At 54.1% G+C, this 13,424-nt stretch overlaps 1 long non-coding RNA gene across 2 annotated transcripts; it reads left to right on the top strand.

Annotated features, from left to right (window-relative positions):
• LOC110255975 lies at positions 2,453-12,245 on the top strand. 2 transcript variants are annotated; one of them, XR_002337005.1, is made up of 3 exons: positions 2,453-2,619; positions 5,408-5,574; positions 11,205-12,245. It is a non-coding gene; the product is annotated as an uncharacterized LOC110255975 (long non-coding RNA). The 2 variants fall into 2 exon arrangements; XR_002337006.1 differs by having other exon boundaries at positions 11,223-12,245.

Consider the following 13,424-nt stretch of genomic DNA (forward strand, 5'->3'; position numbering starts at 1 on the left):
GTGTGTGTATGGGTCTATATGTATACATGAAGTGTGTGTGTGTTGTGTGTGTGTGAATAGTATATATGTACATATGTATGTTGGTTCTGCTTGAACCCTAGTGCATAGAGTGACAGGGGGCAGAGCCAGGCCCTTCCCTGCCCAGTTCCTCCTCCTCCCTGCTGCCCACCGTCCCCTGGGTCACCTAAGCTGTCCTTCGCCAGCCGGCTGCATCCCTCTGGCCGCCTCCCCCAGAGACCACGCACCGTCGATGCAGGTTCCCAGCTTCTGAGAAGCAGCCTTTTTCCCAGCACCACACTCACTGCTCTTGTCGAAGCCTCCACAGCCCAACTCCACCTGTCTCCCAAGAAAAATGAACAGAGCCCCGGGCTTGGCGTCCAAACCCAACTTCAATCCACTTGCCGCCCCTCTGTAGGTTCCTAGGTCTTGTTCTGTTAAGTGGGGGTGGCAAGTGAGGAGGGAGATTTGAGTGAAATGATCTCTAAATTCCCTCCTGGTGTTTCTCACCTAAACTGACTCAAGCTTCGATTTTGCACCAGATGTTCTTATGCAGCTGCTTCCTGAGTCCCCGGGGCCCCTCCCCCGCCCCACTCACACACGTCTGAGTTCCCACGCATCTGTCCCCGGCACGTTTGCCGCAGACGCCCACCCTCCCTGCCACCCAAAGAGGGAAGCTGCCACTGGGTGAGAGCCGGGACATGGCTACACAATTGCCGCTAGACCCAAGCTGCCCAACAGAACTTTCCGTGATGATGGAACCATTCTATAATCTGCACTGCCCAACATGGTAGCCACTGGCCATCTGTGGCTGCGGAGCCCTGAGACGTGCTTTTTGTGACCAAGCCACCATGCCATTCCATTGTATTTTCCATTGTTTGTTTCCACTGGTTTACGTTTAACAGCCGTGGGTGGACAGGGCCTGCCTCCCACATTGGACAATGACAGCGCTTGAAGGTGGGGGCTGGGGCTAAGCCATCTGACTTGAAAGAACCTGAGGTTCTTTCTCTTGGGTTCTGGCGCTTCCGTGGAAGCTCAGCATGGCCAGGGGGACGAGAAACTTCCCCAGGCTGAAGATGACCCAAGCAGTGCTTCTTAAACAGTAACGTGGAAACCACTCATTAAAAAGCAGATTCTGGGGCGGAGTCTGGGGCAGATCTGACGTCTGCATTTCTAGCAAGGTTTCCAGGCGCTGACAATGGTCCCACTCTGGATGGCAAAGCACTGAGGTCTCCCTCTTTCTGACAGGCAAATAACCCCCCACTTTGAACACCCTATCTGCTCACACCACAATCATCTGCATTTCCCCACGTCTCCCTTTTGAAAAAGAGAAGCCCAAACCCTCAGGGTCCCTCCTCCGGGAGCCTTGACCCAGGTAGAAATAATGGGAGAAGGACCTCCAGGCTCAAAACACACCGGCTTCACTCAGATTTGCAGTGTCAGCCAGGCTGTGTAATAACCGTGTGTCACAGCCTCTCCAGCTCAGCATCAGCAGGGCAGTCCCACAGGGTTCTGCCTTGCCTATACTTCTAGCTGCAGGAAGAATGTTCATAAAAGAGCACTAGAGACTTTCATGGAAAGGTTTATCCAGGGCTGCCAGCACATGGCCAAGGGCTCCGAAAATCCTTTGTCTGGCTGCTGGATTGAGTCCAATGGTCCGAGCGCTGAGTCCCAGGTCTTCCTTCCTCCAACCCACCAAGCAGCCATCTCTGCATTTCACCCACTCATCTCCGGCTCACTACACCCCCTGTGGTGGGTCCTGCTATCAGCGCCTCTCATAAAGGCAGAAGCCAAGGCACAGAGAGGTTGAGCATCCGCTCTGAAGTCACACAGCAGAGAACAGAGTCCAACCCATACAGTTTGGTCCTAAAGGAGGCCCACGTCTCTGGTGCCACACTCATTAAATGCAGATGCCAGGGGTGACAGCCTTACCTGTCCCCCGGGAAGATGGGGAAGATGCAAGGACATGTGATATGGAAAGCCTTATGGTGTCTAAGCACCAGGGAAATATCAGGTTAGAGGTTCCCAGAGAAAAGGGGGTCTCCACCCCACACACACACCCACTGAGTCACATCTGATGCCCTCCCGAGACTGCACCCGTGTTCTCTCTCTGGACAAATTCTTCAAGGTCCACCTAGCCACACCTGTGCATCTTCCTCCCTCCCTCTGCCCCATAGGCACAGGCTTCTGGACACACCTCCAACCAAGAGCTACTAGCTTTCTGACCTGTCCAGGTTAAAACTGTCCCAGTCACTGGGCAGGGACTTTCCCTCGGGCCACTCCACACCCAGTCCTATTCTGGGGTCTTGGGCCACATCACCCTTCCCCCATCCTGCTTCAGGTGGGGCTGATCCCACCTCCAATTCCAGGAGCCGACCATCAGTGGACCCAGGATTGGCTCCTGAGCTACCACATGACTCAATTCAAGCCAATGTGAGTCAGGCTCAGAACTTGGCTCTTATTGATGGAGGAGGAAAAATTCACTCTTGGCCTGGAGGCTGGGAGCCGGGGTGCCGCCATAGTGCTTCAATTCCCTGAGCCAACGGAGAAGGCAGCGGGGCTGAGAAACTGGACCACATGACGTCATCCTGATGACATCATCCAGACTCCCACATCCAGCCAGTAAGAGACATCTTCTCCCATTTGGTTTCTCTTGAGCCATTTTGAGGAGGGTTTCTTGTCCCCTCTGAGCAAGTTGCCTGATAGAACCCTTTGCTCTCTCTCCCTGCTCTTTCGCCAGCTCGCCCTCCCCACCCCCGCCCACACCTGCTGACCTGGGCTCTGGGGAGGGAGGCCAGCCTGTTCTGCCCCCGCCTGAGCAAGCAAGGTTTGCCATAGTTCAGTGGGCACCGGAGAGGTGGGGCCCCAGGAGCTGCCCGCTGCCCTCCTGCTGTTTGCTTGGCCACAGCCAGGCTCGGCTCCTCGCCACCAGAAGGCTGATTTTGCACTTCTCTGCCGCGAAGACGCATGGTCTGTGCCCTCCACATGCATGCACGCTGCCCACCTGGCCAGCTCCCTTGCACTCAGCGACCTGGCCCTGGGGCCTCCGGTCAGAAAGCAGTGACCCCGGGGGTCCCAGGCACCAAGCAGGTGGGTCTTGCCTCTTGCTGGGAGCTTAGTGAAGGCAGAGCTGCCCTATTGATCCAGCACTGGGACGTCTACCAAACCTCGTGCCTTCTGAGTCCACGTGGCAGGACGCACAAAGAACTGCAGCACTGCCCTGGGTTCTAAGGCTGCCCTGCTTCCTCCAGGCCTGGAAAATGAATAACAACCCTGGGTGAGGAAGGGCACACGGACACCCCCTCCCTCCCATCAGCTTCCTCAGGGCTGAGGACCCCCTCGTCTGGAAGGAAGTTTATCCTTTACTTGCCCAGAGTGACGGACAAAGAGCAGCCTTCAATCCTTGTGTGTTACTTAGCAGCTGACGGGCCTTATTAACTGACCTCTCTGTCCTCAGTGTTCTCAGCTGTAGGATGGGGCCATAGTAGCACCTGCCCAGTAGGGGCGAGTACAAGGGAGACCAAGGGGAAGGTGCCATGCTGGGCCGCCTTTGGCATGCGGAGGACGATGGTCGTTACTGTATGATAATTATATGTCCTCGTCCATGTCGCTGGCACTGGGCTGGGCCTCTAGTCACTCTTCCCCCACCCCACCCCACCCCCCACGTTCATGTCTTCATCCATTCCCAGTTTTGCCCAAGCAGATGGATTCCACCTGGAAACTCGGAGCTCCTTGCTGGGCTCATCTTGTCAGGCCCAGCTCAAGGAAGCTCTGCCCCCGCTCAGCCATCAGCCAGCCAGCCTGCCGAGCACACACGTCTGTGAAGCCAGGCAGGTTCAGGAAGGAAAATTTGTTGAAAATTGGAATCCAAATGCATTCCAGATAGGAGTGGATTTTGCATTATTGGCTGTTAGGGCAGAACTGCACGGCTGCCTCCTGGTGTGGGTGAGGGCGGGCAGGGGGCACGGTTATCAGTTATGGATGCTGCCTTTGAGTCTGTGGCAGAATCACCAGCCAGAATCTTGGGTAGAGGTGGCTTGAGGTCACTGCATGACTGGCAGCTCCTACTGGGGCTGCCTGGGGTTGGCCTGATCCTCAAGCCCCTGAGCCCCCCAGGAAGCTCTTTCCATGTCATTGATGTCCAGGCAGCCGGTTCCAGATGCCTTAGGCTACACTCACTTGGTTCTGAGAATCTTCTTCTTTTCTTTTTTAGGGCCGTGCCATAGCCTGTGGAGGTTCCCAGGCTAGGGGTCGAATTGGAGCTGTAGCCACTGGCCTACACCACAGCCACAGCAACGCCAGATCTGAGCCACGTCTGTGACCTAACCCGCAACTCACAGCAACGCCGGATCCTTAACCCACTGAGCAAGGCCAGGGAGCGAACCTGTGTCCTCATGGTTATTAGGCTCATTACTGCTGAGCCCATGACAGGAACTCCCAGTTCTGAGAATCTTCTGCCTGGCTTTTCAGCAGGGACTCTGAGGACAGGGCTCCAAGCTCAGCCTGCGCTCACTGTCCTGGGCCCCTCGTGGCCTGCAGCAGCATCTGGAGCTTTTCCATCTGTGGTGACGTTTGCCAGGACCAGAGCTGGAACAGCCTCTCCCTACCCTCCGCCAGGGGATAGAACCCCCCAGGAAGCCGTTTTCCCTGGGAACTTCGGCTGGGCTCAAAGGCCTCAGAAGTCCCTTCTACGTGTGACTGTTTGAATTTTGTCAACACAGACCATCCCAAAGGGGGCATATTCGGGAGGAAGCAGCCAAAGGGGAGCTTTCCCGGGGGACTGCCCAGAACTGGGGGCTTCACCTGCTGGATAGACCCGTGCTACCAACTCCCCGGCTGCGCTCTCCCAGTGCTGAGCAGAATCTTGACCTGGAGTGAGGAAGAGAGGTTCTCATTCGAGTGGCAATTAAAAGGCCCTTGCAGAGGCCCTAGGCTGTGCTGAGAGCCGGGCAAGCCTTAATTAATTGCTCCAGCCCCCGGGGGCCCTGTCAGCTCAGCCAGGAGCTCCATCAGCCGGACACTCACACCGGAGAGCTGGCTGGAAAAGCCAGAGGCGCACAGGCCTGTGGGAGGGAGGGACCCCGGGCTGGGGGCGGCTGTGCTTTCTCTCATTGCCCCACAGCACACCCACGCATCTCACACACACACTCCCGTACAGCAGTATAGGGCCTATGGGTGTGGGAAGCATACCTCGCTGTCTGCCTGGGACACCTCCCATTTATACCCTTCATTCTGGTATAATTATTAATAGCGGTCCCTCTCAGTTTAGATGATAATTTATATGGTCACACCCCCCCCCCAAGGGGAGCTTAGGAGAGAGACGGGAGGTGGGAGGTGGGGGGGGGGGCGGCAGGTTGGAGAGATGCTACAGAACCGAGACGTCGGTCTTACGTCTTTGCTCTCTCTCTAGAACCCGTGACCTGGATCCCAGGGGCCCTCAGGCAGAGGCCAGCGGAAACTGTCACTCTATCCTCCCAGCTCTACCGAGGATGGCCCTTGGGTGGAACTTAAGGACGTGGATTACATGACACTGGGAAACCTCACCGTATGGCGAAAAACCCTTGACTTTCAGGCCAGGTAGATGATCATTCCTGTTTCTGTAATCATTAAGCATGTCTTATCAAAGCAGCTGCAGAGCTGTTTCAAGTCTGCCTGTGTGTCGGTAAATGTCCTGGTAAGTTTCCAGGACAGACACGGCAAAGAAGTTTCATCCCTGCCTGGGTTGTGATGTTAAGAAGGATTCTGAGGTACAGCCCAGCTGATCATCAGCCTTCCGCGAGCTCTGTCTGCCCGGAGCACAGGAGTCGGCTTGCTGACCTCCTGCGTGCTCTTTGCTGCTCACGTCTCAGAGGGTCTCGGGGGTCTTGGGGTCTTGCTTGGCCTGTGCTCGGCTTGACTGAGCGCTCCTAAGTGAAACTGGGAATTCTTGGCCGAGAGGCACGCCGCTCTCCCCTGTTCTCTCTCCAACTGCAGTAAAGCCTTAGTGCAAACAGAGCTCGGTGTCAGCTGCCTCTCCTCGGGAAGAAAATCAGATGAGACTGGGACCAAGAGATAGCTGGGCTGGGCAAGACGCCGGCTCAGATTAGCGTCAGGCCTTGGAGAAACTTCCTCCCCGAGCCCGGTGCCAAGCACGGCTGGGACACAGCCAGGACAGAGGCTCTGAGGTCCCACACTTCCCTGTCTCCTCTCTGTGCCTCCAGACCTCGGCCCCCAGCCCCGAAGGCCAAGACATGCGGGAGCCTGGCGTGGGGCTCTGCCTCTCGCTCTCAGAAGCTTAGGCCCAGCCCGCTTATTAAAAGAATCGCGCCCTTAGACAAAGAGGCAGAGGCACAAATGCTTTTCTGGCTCTGCCGACGGAGGCTGCCCCTTCTGTGGCAGGTGTTTCTTTGAGGTCCATTCAGTTCCCTTGTGTCACAGCCACCCACCCAGGACAGGAAGTTGTGTGTTTGGGGGTATCTAAGGAAGTACATTTGCAAACAGGCCCATCTGCTCCAACGAGGACCAGGCTCCCCGCCATGCCTTTCAAGGTCGCGGGGCCTCAGGGATCAAAAGCTCATTCTGCAGGGTTTATTGTGTGTCCTTTTAGCCAGCGGCACATGAGGGCTCTGTTGTCTTTGCTCTGTTGTCAGGCCTCTTGGGGGTCATGGGGCCCTTTCAGCCGATCCGGAATGGGGTGGCCCTCCATGGTCGCTGTCCCTGGTGAGCTCCAGAGAGGATGCTTGGGATGGGCTATCAGGGTGGCCATAAATTATACACATTTGCAAAGCTCCTTCATAAAGGGACACGAGAACAGGGTGAGCCTTGGGGGCGGGGAGAGGTCCGAATAGCAGTGAGGTCACATGTGGCTCAGCGCCCCCTTCGTAGAAGGAAAAGAGTGACCTCCCTGACTCTAGGAGTGATCCCCGGCCAATGTCAAGGTTACCCAGGAAACAAGCCCATCTGCTGACTCTGGGGGCTACGGGGTTCTGGACGCCAAAGGTTCCACCTCCCTCGCGGCAGCAGGCCCTGACCCCGGTCCATCTGGCTTATGAGAAACTTACATTTCTCTCAACCCAGTGCAGCGTTACCCCATGTTCAAATCCTCACTGGATTCAGCCCAAGTCTCTGACTCAGAGACTTGAGGTTTATATTTTTTTAAGTGTTTTTTTTTTAAGTGAAAAAGTGTTATTTTCATTAAAGATCCATGAGGGTTTTTTAAAAAATAATTAGCTCATCTTATAGGATAACCATCCGTGAATAGTCACAAAGCTCCCGCGATATACAAACACAGACACTCTCTTATCTATTCATGTCCTAAACTCGTGATCCATGCGAGAACTCTGGAACCCAAAGATAAAAGCACCTATCTTGATATTAGGAAGTCGTGTTGCCATTGTTTTAGGTTTTACTGCCGTAGAGCTCGTTTACAAGGCTGTAATTGTTTCTCCCGTTCGGCAGAGTGATTCCGCGATGCGTGCACACACAGCCATTCTCTCTCAGATTCTCATCCCGCATAGGTTGTCACAGAACACGGGGAAGGGTTCTCTGTGCGCCACAGCAGGTCCCCCGTGGCCCGTCACTCCATATACCTCGGGGTGCCTGTGCCAGTGAGGCTGGAGGTTTAAATGGCTTAGATCCCAACAAGGAGGCACGAGCCTGCCTTTGCAGGAGATGGAGAAGGCAGAGGAACTTTCTCCCCCTGCGACGATGCTGTCACACCTCATAAAGGGCTGGTTTTATGAGCCTTTTATGGGCTTCAGTCCCCTTCAGAGCTGGTCCAGAGCAGAGCCATTAAACACAGGAACTCTGCTTGCCGGTGCTCCGCTCTGCCCCCGACGGCGTCTCTCCCTTCTTCGGAGGCCTCCAAACATCCACAGACTCTCTGTGCCTGTTTGAATGGCCCTAAAAACAGCCTGTAAACCCACAGAGGCAGACACTTGCCACCCTTGGTCTTCGCTCCGGTTCACCCAAAAGCGGTCCTGGGAGGCAGATCAGGTGCATGTTTAGGCGCTGCAGCTTCCAGTGGGGAGGAAGGAGGTGATGCAGGGGAAGCGGGGGGTGGGGGGGGGAGTAAAGGCAGCCAGAGAGCCGGTCATCACGCCAGCCCCCGCTTGCCCGGGCACTGGAGCTTCCTCCCATGAGCATCTGCGGGAACCCTGTAGGGTGGTGGCCTCTGAGTCACCCCAGCCCAGGGGCAAGGTGGCTGGGGCACTTCCACACCTGCTCCCCTCAGCCACTGTCAAGGGCTGCTTTGGAGATGAGCGTTCATTCCCCCACTTCTGGCAAAGCAAACTTTCAGGGCCTCGGAAAAAGGCTTTAGGCAAAGCGATGGAGCTCTGGGCAGGCAGAAGGCAACGGAGACCCTGGAAGTGGTGAGGCCAAGGGCTCTGGTGGGGACCGGCTACACAACCTCACTTTCTCCCCTCCTGTGCCTGTCCCGCTCTAAGGGATGCTGGGGACAGAAGCTTTGCATCAGCCTTTTGCTCAGTCCCAGCAGCCTCTGCACCCTCTCCTACGCCCTTCCTCCTGCTGCCACCTGGAGCACAGAAGGCAGTAATAGGCTTCTAGAAACATCTTGAAAGCCCTTAAATCCACGACCCAAATGCAAGTGCCCCTGGGGCTGGAGACAATTAGGAGTGATTACAAAAGGGCCGCTGTCTGCTTTGCTTTTTCCTGGTGGCAGATGTTGCCGTCATGCGGTCTGACAAGTCCAGATGTGTTTGCTTAGGAAGCAGAGCCGGGGCCTCCCAGGATCAGGGATGAAAGAGCAGGGACCCAGCAGCTGGTCCACAAAAGAGGCAGATTCAAGCTGTGCCGGGCGGGGGCCTGGCGCCCACCCGGTGGGCGAGGGTTTCTATGGAGAAGGAGCCCGAGGCGTAGAGCGCAGCCAAGAGACAGCAGCACTCACAGGCGCCTGGGCCCCTGGCTGTGCTGGATGGCCTGGCATTCGAGCCCAGGAGAGGAAGGTCGCCTCGGGCTCTGGGCCTGGGGCACAGTGCACTGGAGTTCACAGTAGACGGGGGCTGGGTGGACCGGGTGTGGGAGCAGGTGTTTTCTTGTTCGCTCTGGCATTTGCAACCCAGAGCAGAGTGCAAATGCTGCTTCAATGGAAGGCAGGTGGATGGGGGGGTGGCAAAAAAGATGGTGTGACACATCATAGCACTGGGTACAGGGCCATGAGGGAGGGGTGGCACGTGGGAAGCCCCCCAGGACAGTTCTGTGGGTTAGAAGTGACATTTTCCCAAATGTTGCCCCCCCCTCCTTCTCCACCTCAGTAAACGGCAGCTCTGCCCACCCCCACCTCCTGCCCAGCTGTTAATCAAAAAACCCGAGAACCATCCTCCCAGCCTCCCCTGCCCTACCCTTCACCCCGAACGCTCTCCCTTCAAAGTGCACCTAGAGTCTGCCGGCTTCCTCTGCTGTCACCACAGTCCAAGCTGCCACTGTCTCTGCCCCCATGCAAAATAGATGCCCACTCCTCCCCTCCCTCCCTCTTCTCTGCTTCAGGCGTTGCTGCACCCCTCTGCACCGCACATGTCCATATTCTAGCACTTCCCTGGCCACCATCCCCGTCTCCCTCTCTCTCCCCAGTAAACCGAAAGCTCCCCAAGTCCTCGGACTTTGCCTCTTTCAGCCTCTGATGCGTCCCTGTGCCTTGAACAGTGCCGGGCGCTGCGGCAGTGAATTCTAGCCGAAGACGCAAGACCCCCTAGATGTCAGTCTGCCATACATTCATCTCACCCCCTTGCTCAGGGGAAGCTCTTTCTAATCTCCTCCCAGCAGCTCTAGATCTGACACATGGCAGCTGCTCACTATTGCCGCATAGTGAGTGAGTGAGTGAAGCAATGAGTGAGGGAAGGAATGAATGAATGAGTGAAGGAATGAGTGAGTGAGGAAATGAGTGAATGAAGGAATGAATGAGGGAGGGAAGGAATGAGGGAGGGAGGGAAGGAATGAGTGAAGAAGAGAAAAGGCCGGGTAGGGTGATGGACCCCAGACCAGTGCAAGCAGCCTAACGGAACCAGCCGGGCACATGCTCCCTCCGAGAGCTGCACAGAACTGGATGGTCCAGGGGAAAGATACGCCCCTGCCCAGGGTGCCAGAGAGGCAGATGCTCACGCCTGGGATGCATGTGGAGACTTTCAGCCCCATCAGAACACGGGCGTGACCGAGGACAGCTGCTCAGGACCAGGAGCAGCCCGGGAGCCCTGCGGCGACAGGCACGCCAGAACAATCCAGAAAGGGTTCCTGAGCCCTGGCAGGTCCGATGCAGGCAGAGCCCTAACTCTGCTCGATTGCTATCTGTGTTTATGAGCCCATAATCAAATGGAAACCGAAAGGTTCTCATGAGAATCATCTGTCAAAACTGTGCGGTGTCCAGACCCCGAGCTGGGAGACTGGGTTATAAATACCAGGCTCTCTCCAGCTCTGCACTCTCTCCCGGGACGCGTGGGTCATTTTTCAACCGAGCACTAATCCGAGGAACTCTATCTTCCATCAAACGCTGTGTCTAACAGGCTGGGTATTTGGGACACTGCTTGTCCCTGGTGGAACAGAGGTAAGAGTTGTCACAGGAAATGAAACCATAAGCCAGGCTCACCTCTCCTCTGGCAGATGAGCTCTCAGGCCACCTTCATTCTGGACACAACTGGACAGCTGCCTTGCTCAGAGGCACCCACCTGCAGGCATCCACCAAAGCCTCTGTCTGAGAACCAGCTCTTCAAAACCCAGTTCTCCTGGTGACAAAGCGTACTCAACGCAGTAAACGTGGAGACCAGGAAGCACAAGGAAAAGAAAAATTGCCTATAAATCCATCACCTGGGGAAAAACTCTATAGCATTTTGGGTACTTCGATTTTCCAGATTTCATTCTCTCTCCCGCCAATATTTTTTCTTTATTAAAATACATACTATTGCATGCAGGGGTTTCTAGCTTGTTCTCCCCGCCCAGCCCACTAGCGGTTATATTGTAACATGTTGCCCTGTGGCTCTCCTTCCTACAGCACCGTCCCTAACGGCCCCATTCATTTTCTCCGTCGGTCCCTTTTATGGAGCATTAGTTTGCTTCCAGTCCTCCAAGAGCATAAAAGATGCCGCGAAGAGCATATTGTACCTAGATCTTTGTGCAAATCAGGTTATTTCCTTAAGATAAAGTCGTAGGCAAGAAATTATGCCAAGTCAAAGATGTACATCTTTTAAGCCTTTCCATCCTTTCTGCCTTCTTCTCAGTGTGTTCTGCATCTTTAGGACTAGCCGGAGGTTTCTGGAACACCTTTGACCGGTCACCACTCTCGAGTGGCAACAGCAAGGAAAGTGAGTTCCTGTCCATCTCAGACATGGTGGAATGATTCAGCCCTCTGCGTACACTGGCTCTTTCCAGAATCATCGTTTATCTCCTGGGCTAGGGCAGCGCTGAAGGTGCACTTGTGGTGGGAAAGAGCGACACCTCTGAGAAAATTAACTCTGAGCCTCCAGGCTCCTTCTAACGTGGTTGGATGTTATTTAAAAGGTATTCAGATAAAAGAGAAGCAATTTAAAAGGTAGCATCAGACCTGCCCTTTGCTCCCTGAACACCTGTCCTTAGCTGGATGATAGGGGAGGGCTGGTCTGGTTGCAGGTGAAGGGAGGTGAATTGGCTTTGCTGGAAAAGACCCATCCATAGAAGGGGTAAGAAGGACAGTTAGATGAGCCAGGATCTGGAATTCCCTGGGATCACAGAGAACCCAGAAACCTCTTTTCTGTTGCTGAGCCGCGTGTCAGCTTGTGCGCCCGCGCTGGTGATTGAAAGCTGAGGGTCTGTGTGGGTGGCCGTTTATTTAAATGCTCCTAAAAAGTCAGGGTTGAGGAGAAGTTGGTAACCTCGCCGTGCCCTTTGCTCTTTCGGTTCTATCCATCCGTTCCTTGTCAAGAACTTTCCTGGAGAGCTACACACCTGGGCACCCAGGAGCAGAACCAGCCTTCCAAGAAATTGTTACTTGGGACAGAATTGTCTCTGGGGTCGTCCAGCCACCCAGAAGGTGCCTTTCTTCCATCCTCGTCCCGCCCCCCAGCCTCCAGCCAGACCACCTGCCACTGCCTCCCATAGGCAGCCGGCGAGGCAAGAAAAACAGGCTTTCAGGCCAGAGACCTGTACTCTTAATTCCAGCTCTCTCTTCACTGTGCAGTCTCGGGCAGGTTACGAAACCTTTCTGATCCTCAGTTCCCTCCTCTGTACCACGGGGAGAAAATGCTTGCCTCAGTTCTTTTTATTTTTATTTTTGGTCTTTTTGTCTTTTTTAGGGCCGCACCTGTGGCATATGGAGGTTCCCAGGCCAGGGGTCTAATTGGAGCTGTTGCTGCCGGCCTACACCACAGCCACAACAACATGGGATCCAAGCCACGTCTGCAACCTACACCACAGCTCACGGCAATGCCAGATCCTTAACCCACTGAGGGAGGCCAGGGATGGAACCCACAACTTCATGGTTCCTAGTTGGATTCGTTTCCACTGAGCCACGACGAGAATTCCTCTCGCCGCAGTTCTGAATGCTGTTGTTGCATCTAATAAACGGGGCAGTGTCTGACATACTCGCGCATAGTAGATGCTCATGAAACGTTTATTACCATTTGTTAAAATCTCCGACTCCACTGCCATGGGGGGCTGAGAACCCTACAGGGGAGCCCCAGCTCCAGCCTCCTTGCCCAAATCATTTTGGAAACCGTCAGATCTGCTGCCCGTTGCAACATTCAGTTCCTAATTCCTTCTGGGAATTCATCTTAAGTAAATAATCATGGATTTGCTACAAAATCGTCCTTGACAACATTGTTTATAATACCTGAGAACTAGACGCAATATAAATATTAAGATACCGCCGACCAAATAAAATATAAAACATCCACATCATAAAACACGATTCAATATAAATTTTGTTCAGTCTTTGAAGGAGAAAATGGTGATTCCCATACTGGGCCCCCATTGCATTTCTTTAATTATTTAATGAATTGCTGCATCTTTTTCTCTGGTTCTTGGTTCATTGTGTTTCTTTTCACAGGCACTGTTGCCTGCGTCCCGTGTACTCTTTATGCTTGGTTATTTTAATTTTTTTTCTTAGGGGTTGCCTGAGCTCTTTGTACATTAAAAAATTGGCTTCTTGTCCTTTGATTTGTACTGTGGATATTTCCTCCTGATTGTCCCTTGTGCTTTGACCTCAGTGTGTCCCGTTTGTTTTTCCCGCCCTAATGTTTAGTTTTTTGGTGCTAGATCCATCTTTTCCTAAGTGGCTTCCCCATCTCGTGTCCCACTTTGAAAACTGGTTTCCAACGCTAAGGTTATAAATCTATTTACCCAAATTTCATCCATAACTTTTATGGCTTCATTTTTTTTTTCTTTAGCATTGACCTTCTTGATCCATCTGGAATGTATTTTGGTGGGGACAGTTAGCTGGGGAGCCAGCGTTATTTATTTTTTTC

This window comes from Sus scrofa, chromosome 12, assembly GCF_000003025.6.
Source record: "Sus scrofa isolate TJ Tabasco breed Duroc chromosome 12, Sscrofa11.1, whole genome shotgun sequence".
NCBI classification, from domain to species: domain Eukaryota; kingdom Metazoa; phylum Chordata; class Mammalia; order Artiodactyla; family Suidae; genus Sus; species Sus scrofa.